This window comes from Helianthus annuus, chromosome 10 (assembly GCF_002127325.2).
Source record: "Helianthus annuus cultivar XRQ/B chromosome 10, HanXRQr2.0-SUNRISE, whole genome shotgun sequence".
Taxonomy (NCBI): Eukaryota; Viridiplantae; Streptophyta; class Magnoliopsida; order Asterales; family Asteraceae; genus Helianthus; species Helianthus annuus.
Genome location: NC_035442.2, coordinates 142,041,851 through 142,053,297, shown reverse-complemented (window position 1 = coordinate 142,053,297; position 11,447 = coordinate 142,041,851).

The window sequence follows — 11,447 nt, the reverse complement described above, 5'->3', positions numbered from 1 at the left end:
TTAAACCGGAAACCGGACTTGAGCGTTTTTTGGTATTTTTACGAGTTTACCTCGGCCAGTGACATGTTCACTTTTTCCGATCAGAAATCCGTTCCAAGCATTACTCCCGAAGAGAAGTCTAGCTGAAAACATTGGAATGACAACTTCTTTCTGCTAGATAATCTGTGTTTGCCCAAAGATATGACTTGGAGGTTCAAGGATCAATCCATGAATTTTGAACTTCTGGAGTCTTTTGTTTTTGATGTTGTGTTGGCCTAGGAACTTGTTGATAATCAAAGCTCGGTCCATCTTCTCCTAGAGCATCTCCTTTTGCTAGGTCGGATTAACCGGATCTAGTATGTGGGGATAAGATTGGCTTGTTATTGTTAACAGGGATGAGGATGAGTGATTTAATTCCAGAGGAGCGTTGTTCTTCCTTATTTATTTTACCTGACTTTTTTTGAAGGAACTGAAATGTCTCTTGGGGATGCTTTGAAGGTTCCGATCTTTGCTGCCTTAGATTTTAATATTTTGGAGACTATTGGAGACGTTGATCCATTCTTACAACAGACTGCTTCAGCCGCATACGAGATCAGGGCCCCCGCTGCTCCAGGTGCTATCGGGGCAAGTGTACCATCCTTTTCAGCTCCGACGGCTAATGTGGTTGGGAGTTCTAGCTGCCTGGTGTCCATACCTGAGGGTACGCTTGTTATTGAGGATGAAGATAGTTATCCAGAAATTCGTGAGCTTGATCATGATCTTTATGCTGGCCGTATTTCTACGGGGAAATCAGTTCGAGAGGATGCTGAAAGCGGATCTGCCCAGACCTCTGCAGCTTCCGGGGCTAAACACTCGTTGTTAAAAAAGCTAAAGATTGAGTCGAGGAGTGGTACAACTGGACCTTAAGAAGAGTAAGCATAGTGAAGATTTAAGCATTGTTTCAAAAGGATCAAAGACAATGAATGTCTCCTCTTTGGATCCCGTCTTGGAGAACCTAAAGGAGCATTTTACTGGGTGCAAGTCCTCAAGAGACGAAGCCTCACGCCCAATTTCCGGCCCAGACATTACTTTTACAGGATCTCATCTGTTTGGTGATAATGAAGATATGAAAATTGAGATGGGAGTAAGTTCTTCCAAAGGAGATAGAAAGAAGGCTGTGGTTTTTACAGGTTTTGGACCTAGGCTCGGTTTTGGGTTCGGATCGTTCTTTGGACGATGACGGAGATCAAATTTCCTCCGAGTCTCTTTCATGGTTCGGATCCGAAGTGATGAGTGTCTTTCGCTATCTTAACGTTTTTAAAGATGATATGGAAACGGACCTTATTGTGGCCAACAAGAAATTTGTTCCGGATTAGCATATCAGAAACAAGATTCCGTGATGGATGCTCTTATTGCCATACTCTTCTTATTTAACCTAAGTACCCCAGTGGATCACTACAAAAGCCGAAAGATGAAGAGCGAAGAGCTGGGAGCGGATGTTCTTTCAAATCAAGCTCAATCGAATGTATACTTACGGAGCTTTATCAACAGGTGGGTAGAGGCGGAATCGGTGAAGGAAGATTTGGATCGGGAGCTGAATACAGTTAAGCAAACGCTTCAAAAAACCCGTGATGTTGAGAAAAAAAAATCTTCCCAACTCTCTCAAGAGTTAGCTCAAGCTAAAGAAAAAGTGAAATCCTATCGGTTTAGCAGCAAGCGGCCCTGGCTGTTGCTGCAGAGGAACGTGTAAATGTTTGGTTGAATTTGAAGGTTTTCGGCCAAGGTAAAGGAGGATGATGCAGTCCACAAAGATTTACTGGTTAAGATGGAAGAATCCCTAACTTAAGCCCGCCAAGCTTATGAAAAAATGATGCAAGGTTCGACGTTTTCCCGTATCTTTTTGTACTTTTGTTTCCTTAGGATGTTTTAGTTATTTTAACTGATTTTGTAGAAAGGGATTTACACCGAACACGGGAAGCTGATTAAAGGCAAAAATGGAACGTGTACAAAGGAGTTATGAGGAAGAATTGCCCCAGATTCGTTTAGAGAATGTAAATTTGAAGAAGGAGGTGGAAGAACTATCTTCGGTCAAGGCGTGGTTTTTATCTGAAGGAGTTCGGAGCATGGCCCAGAGCATTTATAATGGTCCAGAGATGAAAGGAGTAGTGGTTGTCGTTAACAACGCCATGAGTGCTATTAGGATGAATGTCGAGGTAAGGGAGCTACATGCATGCTTTGCATAAAAAAAGAAACCCTTCGGATAAGTCCCTATCTCAACTAAAGATGTTGAACTGCTACTGGATATGGCCATCGAAAATTTGACAACCTAACCTTCGTGGGCCCATGCTACTCCTTCCCGGCCTAGCCATTTTTAAATTCCATCTACTATGCTCTGGTTGACATGCTCTACCTGACCGTTTCCCTGAGGGTGAGCAACTGAAGCAAACATTTGCTGAATGCGTAGTTTTGCGCACCATGCCTTGAAGAAATTATCAGCATATTGTTTCCCATTGTCACTCAAAATGCATAGGGGCATGTCGTATCTACATACGATGTTCTCCCAAGCAAATCTTAGCACATGTTCTCCGGTGGTAGTCCTAAGGGGCTAAGCTTCCACCCATTTGGTGAAATAATCAACTGCAACCAACAGACATCTAACACATCTGGACGAAGTGGGGAATAGTCCGACTATATCAATTCCCCATTTACATGAGATATACAGAGAAACTATTCTCATAACTACATTGAATATATTCAATACAAGATCCACACCATTAATTCCGACCAACTCATTATGTCGGAATATAATTTATTGTCCCGACAAGTTTTTTATTCTCACGACGGAGCTTGGTCACGGATCCCCCCGAGGCCCTCCGTGAAGAGGCTAACGGTGTTTTGTTTAACAGCTTAATTCTGGTGACAAAGAGCATTCCCACGGATCTCCTAGATCAGACCCGATACTCGATTTTTTTGGGGATTCGACAGTATGTAATAATATTGCGTATCACCTTTAGTTTACGAATTTAAAAACGAGAGTTGGATGCATAGTTGAGATACGTATAAGTTTAACTGAATTAATACACAAACAGTCATATATTTAGCATCTAGTTTTATATAAAACATTGTTGTGTAGCATTAACTTCACATTACATAACAACTATGTTATATGATGTTTTTTTTTTCTCCCTTACATGTACATTTCTAAGTTGCTCTAACAACATTTTACACCAAAAATGTTGTTGAAGTCCAAACATCAACGTATTTTGTTAAGTTGATGGCATCTACAAGTTATTTTGGCCTTATCCGTTTAGTGACTGCTACTAAAAAAATTAATGTAACATTAGTAGCATAATAAAGCGTGAGTGTTAAATGTTTTATTAAAAGAAAAGAGTGTTGCTAGAAGAACACATAAAGCACCTTATTAGGTGCTTGCCTTAGTCTTTCTTAATGAGGTAAAACAACTTTTAGTTAATTGGTTATTTCTTGTATTCTTCCCTAACGTCTCTATGTTCGGAAAAACAATGTATTCTAGATGAGCAATGTAGGCGAGGCTTCCACTAAATTGATAAGGTGAAAACAACTTTTAATAGCTTTCAACTCATCATAACTTAGATTCGTGGAACACTCTCTTGTGATAAGTATGGGCACTAAATTGTTCACAGGCCCTAACCTTTATGCTTGGTGTTATAACCTGAGTCATCCTCAAGAACTCTTAAAAAAATTTAGGTCCTGGGTGATATGATAAACTGGACCCAAAATTGTGGTCAAGCAGAAATGAATTAAAAAAAAAATAAGATTTTGGTGTTGGAGCCAAGACTTGAAGTCCAAACCTCTACATTTTCTTATACATGGTTTGTTTCCACTCCACTACCAACATTTCATGTTTAATAAACTGATGCATATACTAAAAACCTTTCGTGCCCTTTGCAAATTTGGGCCTCGAACGACGGCACGGGTTGATCGGCCCACTAGTCAGCCCTGGTTATAACAAATTATTAGGGGGTGTGCACGGTTCGATTTTTTGGTTATTGTAAATGGTTATCTGAAAACCGAACCATCAGTTTTTGTTTCGGTTCGGTTTTTTCGGTTACTGTTCGGCTATTTCGATTTTTTGCTAACCCTACCAATTTCTAATTCAAATATTGATTTCCAATTCCAAATGCAATTTCAATTCCTTTCAAAAACATTATGCGAATCAAACGACCCTTAAGACTCAAATATTAGAAAACAAACTATTAAATATTAAATGAAACTGAGAATTTTAATCGAACTACCGGGACAAAAATTAATAGTTTTAACAAATTTTCAAGGCTTAATTTTAAAGCCAAGACGGTTAATTTCGGAAGTAAACTTAAAATCCCAAAATATAGATACAATCAATGTTTTAAAAACCGGTTCAAATCGGCCGATTGTACTGGTTGAATCGTCCGTACGCCCGGTTAAACCGCCCGATACACCCGGTTAAACCGTCCGATACACCCGGTTAAACCGTTTCTGAGGCAAATCCGGTACGGTATAAAAACCGGATTTTAAAACATTACCTACTTATACATTTACAAGCTCAGGGAATAGTGCCAAGCAACTTGCCTGGCACTTCCCTATTAGACCAACCCATTATTTATTTAATTTTATTCTCAGTTTAAAATTACGTTTTTGCCCCCAGCTCAAATTACCTACTTATACATTTACAAGCTCAGGGAATAGTGTCAGGCAACTTGTCTGGCACTTTCCTATTAGACCAACCCATTTTTTATTTAATTTTATTCTCAGTTTAAAATTACGCTTTCGTCCTTCGTTTAAAATTATGTTTTTGCCCCTAGCTCAAAATAAAATTATAATTTTGCCCCTAGCTCAAAATTACGCTTTTGCACTCGGTTCAAAAACTCATTTTTAATTTTGTTCTCAGTTTAAAATTACGATTTCGACTTCCGTTTAAAATTACGTTTTTGCCCCCAGTTCAAAATAAAATGTTGTTTTTTCCTCTAGCTCAAAATTACGCTTCTGCCCCCAGCTCAAAATTACGCTTTTGTCCACAGTTCAAAATAAAATTATGTTTTCCCCCTAGCTCAAAATTATGATTTTGCTCTCAATTTAAAATTATAATTTCGCCTCTAGTTCAAAATATAATTACGATTTTGCTCTCTGTACAAACATACATGTTGTGAGAGAGAAATATTTGGCTTATTGCCCCGCAACGCGGGCGGGGCAAAAACTAGTTCTATATAATATCAAAAGGAAATTTGAACAGTGTATATATTATTTGTTTTTTTTTCTTTAATAGTTTAATAATTAATAATTATAAGTCTATAGTAATATTGTTTTTTATAATTAATTTACGCTTCTAACCCTAAACTTTAATAGATTTATCATATGACTCCTAAACTCTAATAGTTTTTTATATACGATTTACGTATACTTCTAAACTTTAATAGATTTATCATACGAGTTTAATAATAATTCTTTTTTTGATAAAAAATTACGTTTTTACCTCCAAACTTTAATAGAGTTATCATACAGCCCTTAAAGTTTAATAAAGTTATTTTAAAAAAGTATTTGTTCTTTTATATGTTTCATTTTACTTATTATAATTAAAATTAACTTTTAACTCTAGCTATATTTACTTAATCATGTTACTTGCTTATGAGTTAATTACTATTTTCGTCCCTGAGGTTTGTCAAAAATAACAGTTTCAGTCCATTAGTTTAAAAATTGCGAATTCAGTCCATTAGTTTCATTTTCGTAACCATTTCAGTCCACTAACTTAACTCCATCCATTTATTTTGTTAACTTTGAGTTAACTAACTAATTCAGGGACGGTTTGCGTCAGTTTTAGAAACACAGGGACTTAAGTGTAAACTCTAAAATATTAAAACAAAAAAAATAGTAAATTCCAAAAAATCAAAAAAATTCCAAAAAACCAAACAAATTCCAAAAAATTCTAAAAAATAATAAAAATTCTAAAAAATCATAAAAATTCTAAAAAAATCTAAAAAATCCAAAAAATCCGTTTCGGCGCAAACTGTTTCGAACCCGAACCGCTTCGAGCTGAACCGTCCGTACCGTTTCGACCCGAACCGTTTCGAGCTGAACCGTTTCGACGCGAACCGTTTCGACCCGTACCGTTTCGAGCCGAACCGTTTCGACCCGTACCGTTTCGAACCGAACCGTTTCGACCCGTACCGTTTCGAAGCCGAACCGTTTCAAGTCGTACCGTTTCGAGCTGAAGCGTTTCGAACCGAACCGTGCCGTATCGAACCGAACCGTTTCGAGCTGAACCGTATCGAACCGTACCGTTTCGACCCGAACCGTTTCGAATCCGAACCGTTTCGGTTCGATACGGCACGGTTCGCGTCGAAACGGTACAGCTTGAAACGGTTCGGTTCGATACGGCACGGTTCGGTTCGAAACGGTTCGGTTCGAAACGGCACGGTTCGGTTCGAAACGGTACAGCCTGAAACGGTTCGGCTTCGAAACGGTTCAGCTCGAAACGGTTCAGCTTCGAAAGGGTACGGGTCGAAACGGTTCGGCTCGAAACGGTACGGTTGAAACGGTTCGCGTCGAAACGGTACGAACGGTTCAGCTTGAAACGGTTCGGGTCGAAACGGTTCGCGTCGAAATGGTTAAGCTCGAAACAGTTCGGGTTCGAAACAGTTTGCGCCGAAACGGATTTTTTGGATTTTTTAGAATTTTTATGATTTTTTAGAATTTTTATTATTTTTTAGATTTTTTTGGAATTTGTTTGGTTTTTTTGGAATTTTTTTGATTTTTTGGAATTTACTATTTTTTTTTGTTTTAATGTTTTAGAGTTTACACTTAAGTCCCTGTGTTTCTAAAACTGACGCAAACCGTCCCTGAATTAGTTAGTTAACTCAAAGTTAACAAAATAAATGGATGGAGTTAAGTTAGTGGACTGAAATGGTTACGAAAATGAAACTAATGGACTGAAATCGCAATTTTTAAACTAATGGACTGAAACCGTTATTTTTGACAAACCTCAGGGACGAAAACAGTAATTAACTCCTTGCTTATTTTTAATGTCGTTTAAATTAAAGCTTATATGGTCTATATTAACCCTTTAATACACCAGGTAACAAATATAATCATTTTTTATTTACCTTATTATAGTCAGGGGGATATACCATATAAGGGCGCTACCCCTTAAACGCTCGTCGGTAATGTAAATTTTTCTTTTTTGACATTTTTTTGATTTCGCTGTCCCCTTTAGAATTCCTTTTTGAAACGTTGCCCCTATAATTATTTTCTAGATTTGCCACTGATTATAGTTAAATCTAACTTTTAACTCTAGACATGTTCAATTAATTAACCGTGTTAATTACTTATTTTTACCATCATTTTGATTAAAGTCTACATTATCTATGATAACTAAGGCCTTGCGGAGTGGAGCGACAAACTTCTTGTTTACCGCCATTTGCCGATCGGTGACTAGGGCTGCAAACGAACCAAACGTTCGGTGAACAGTTCGTGAACCGTTCGGCTGGAAGTTCGTTTGTGTTCGTTCGTTTACTAAACAATCGAACACGAACAAGAAATTTCGTTCGTTTAGTTAAATGAACAAACATGAACAGAGGTCGTGTTCGTTCGTTTATGTTCGTGAACGTTCGGTAACGTGTTCGTTTGTGTTCGATACTTCATTAGTGTTTTTAGTTTTTATATTTATTTAAATACTTCAAAATTCCAACAAATTAAATATCTAATAAGTGTCGGTGTATTATATATTATGTTCATGAACGATTGTTTGTGTTCGTTTGTTTCCATTAGTGTTCATGAACATTAGTTTGTGCTAATTTGTGTTCGCCATGCCTAAAATTAACAAACAAACACAAACGAACACGAACAAGTTCATTTCCTTAACAAACGAACACGAACATAAAATCTCGTTCGATAAGTGTTCGTGAACGGTTCGCGAACACATATATTTCTTAACAAACGAACACGAACAAGGTCTTGTTCGTGTTCGTTCGGTTCGTTTGCAGCCCTATCGGTGACCCAATGCCAAGGATAATGTTTACCGAATTTGGGGGTGAAATCGGTGAACCTTCACCGATTCGGTGAAGGTGAAGGAAAGGGGGAGAGAAAGGGTGTGTGGTGGGGTCCAATTCTTCTCAACCAATCACACGTTTTTTCTTTAAAAAAAATAGTTTACCAATTCATGAAGTGTCTAACCATTGCCAACACTTTTGAGCATAGTTTAAACGCTTTTCATTGAATGACATGGCACACTCTCATTGATTGATGTTGAAGTTTACCACTTTCAAGTGTCTAACTACTCCCTACATCCTAATCGATATATCATGAAATAAGTACATCCTTGCCAAACAACCTTCAATGACCCGCCGCGAAGCGCGGGGAACCATTCCTAGTCTACATAAATACATTTCCCATGAAGGGATTAGTTATTGCTTACAATTGGTTTATATGGGCGGCTGAAGTGTTTTTTTTTATTTGACTTTTTACGTCTTTGATTCATCATCATCATCATCATCATCATCATCATCATCATCATCATCATCATCATCATCATCATCATCATCATCATCATCATCATCATCATCATCATCATCATCATCATCATCATCATACTCAGTAAATCCCACCAATAGCAAAGCTAAGGTAGGGTCTGAGGAGGGTAAGATGTAGACAGCCTTACCTCTACCTCGTAGGAATAGAGAGGCTGCTTACAGTGAGACCCCCGACTCGATATATTGAATATAGATTGAATGTTTAATTGATATATTTAAATATAGATTGAATGTTTAAACAAAAGAGGCATGTGGTGTGGTGTGAAATTTGGTAGTTCTTTACCCTGAGGAGTGCGGGTTTGATTCGATTCTCACTCCTCAACTTTTGCTTTTTTTTTTCTCCTTTGTGCTGCAATGTAAGTTAAAATTTGTTTATTAACTGAATGTTGACAAAAATTAATATTATTGTGACTAATTTGTTAAAACGTTTAGCAGTTAAATGTCAAAAGTTGTGAGTAATTTGTCAAAATTTTTAATGTTTAATAATAAAAGAACCCTTACAAACCATATGGCACGAAATAGTATCACCCTGTCATTGGTTCAAATGGGCGGCCACCCTTCCCCTATAGGACCAACAAGTTTATTATTTTATACACATTTTAAAATTACGTTGTCACCCTGGAATAGTTTCTCTGTCATTGGTTCAAATGGGCGGCAAGCAATACCCATTGGACCAACCAGTTTATTATTTTATATCCACTTTAAAATTACGGTTTTGCCCCCAATTAAAAAATACGGTTTTGCCTCAACTTCAAAATACATTTACCCTTTTGCCCCAAGCTAAAAAATACGATTTCGCCCTCGGTAAAAAAATTACGATGTTACGCTCAGCCAAATTACGTTTTCGCCCCAGTTCAAAATAAAATTTTGTTTTTCCCCTGGCTCAAAATTACGATTTTACACCAGTTTATTATTTTATACCTACTTTAAAATTACGGCTTTGCCCATAGTTTAAAATTACGTATTTGCCACCAATTTAAAATAAATTTATGCTTTTGTCCCCAGCTAAAATTTACGAATTTACCATCAGTTCAAAATTACGATATCACCCTCAATTCAAAATTACATTTTTGCCCACAGTGCAAAATAAAAATATGGTTTTCCCCTAGCTAAATATTAGGATTTTACCCTTGGGAAAAAAAATAATTTTTCCCCCAAGTAAAAATAAAAATATGACTTTGCCTCCAGATAAAAATCGTGTCAAAGAGCTACCTAACACTGTTTTTACTTTTTATTTCTAGCAAAACTATAGTATTGTTTTTTTAACTAGTTGATAATTATTTGACTATTGCCCCGCAACGTGGACGAATCATCACCTAGTTGAATATAATTGAATGTGATGATATAAAAAGGTGAACAGGACAAAAGTAGATAACGGCCACGTGTAGAAAAAGGCGCTGATTTGGTGGGTGAGTGAATGATGACGAACATGCGCGCCGGCTGTCGGTATTTCGAATGAACATTTGGGTTTTACAGCTTGCTGGCCCGTCGTTCTATAATCATAGAATTATCGCCGTTAAAAAAAAAAAAAAACATAACACCCCTTCAACACCCATCTTGACGTCCATCAGTTTTTTGTCCTTCTAATCCAACGGTCCCTGTTTGTGCCGTACTTTCTGTCAACCTCATAAAAGTTAACTTCAAAAGTAGTTGTACGCAGCATTCACATTTTGAGTTTTTCTCTCATTTACCAATGATTTTTTAGATTTTTACCCTGGTAGTTTTTTTTGAACATCAAAACACTTTATTTATAGAGTAAACTAGGTGTTGCCCAGCCCGTGTTGCGGGCAGATGACTGAATAATCTCAACCAATTAAAAAAACAGTACTATAGTTTTGCTAGAAATAAAAAGTAAAAAGAATGTTAGGCAGCTCTTTGATACGATTTTTAGTTGGAGGCAAAGTCATATTTTTATTTTTACTTGGGGGAAAAATCAAAAGTTTTTTCCCGAGGGTAAAATCCTAATTAATAGGTAGGGGAAAACCATATTTTTATTTTGCACTGAGGGCAAAAACGTAATTTTGAATTGAGGGTGATATCGGAGAAATTCGTAAATTTTAGTTTGGGCAAAAGCATAAATTTATTTTTAACTGTGGGCAAATACGTAATTTTAAACTGTGGGTAAAACCGCAACTTTAAAGTAGGTATAAAATAATAAACTGGTGTAAAATCGTAATTTTGGCTGAGGGTAAAAGCGTAATTTTTTTACCGAGAGCGAAATCATATTTTTTAGCTCGGGGCAAAAGGATAAACGTATTTTGAATTTGAGGCAAAACCGTATTTTTTTAACTGAGGGCAAAAACGTAATTTTAAAGTGGATATAAAATAATAAACTGGTTGGTACAATGGGTATTGCTCGCCGCCCATTTGAACCAATGGCAGAGAAACACTATTCCAAGGCAAAAACGTAATTTTAAAGTGTGTATAAAATAATAAACTGATTAGTCTAATGGGGAAGGGGCGACCGCCCATTTAAACCAATGGCAGAGTGATACTATTCCCACCATGTGATTTTCCTTCAAAAATCTTGGCTTATATTTCTAGATTCATCTGTTTGTTTATTTGGGTGCTAGACTTTTGTTTAATAGCTAGTCTAGTTTTTTTTTTTTACTGTTCAAAGCATCGGAAAATTAATATATGGGAGAATTACAAGTTTTGTCCTTTGTATCAAATTACTGGCTGTGTCTTTTGCTTTTAAATTTGACGAGTTTTGCCCTTAACGTTTCAAAATCATGCACGTCCTTTATCTCTAACTTAGTCAGATTTTTTGTTAAATATGGTTATGTGCCTTGCACATAAGGGTATTCTTGTCATTTTACTCTCCAGGGACCATTGAGTAAATAACTAATATCAATGGGCTAAATGTATAAAAAGATTAAACTCCTCTCTCTCTCTGTATATCGAAGTATCTTATCAACTAGCCACCGCCACAACCAACCACGCCCACCT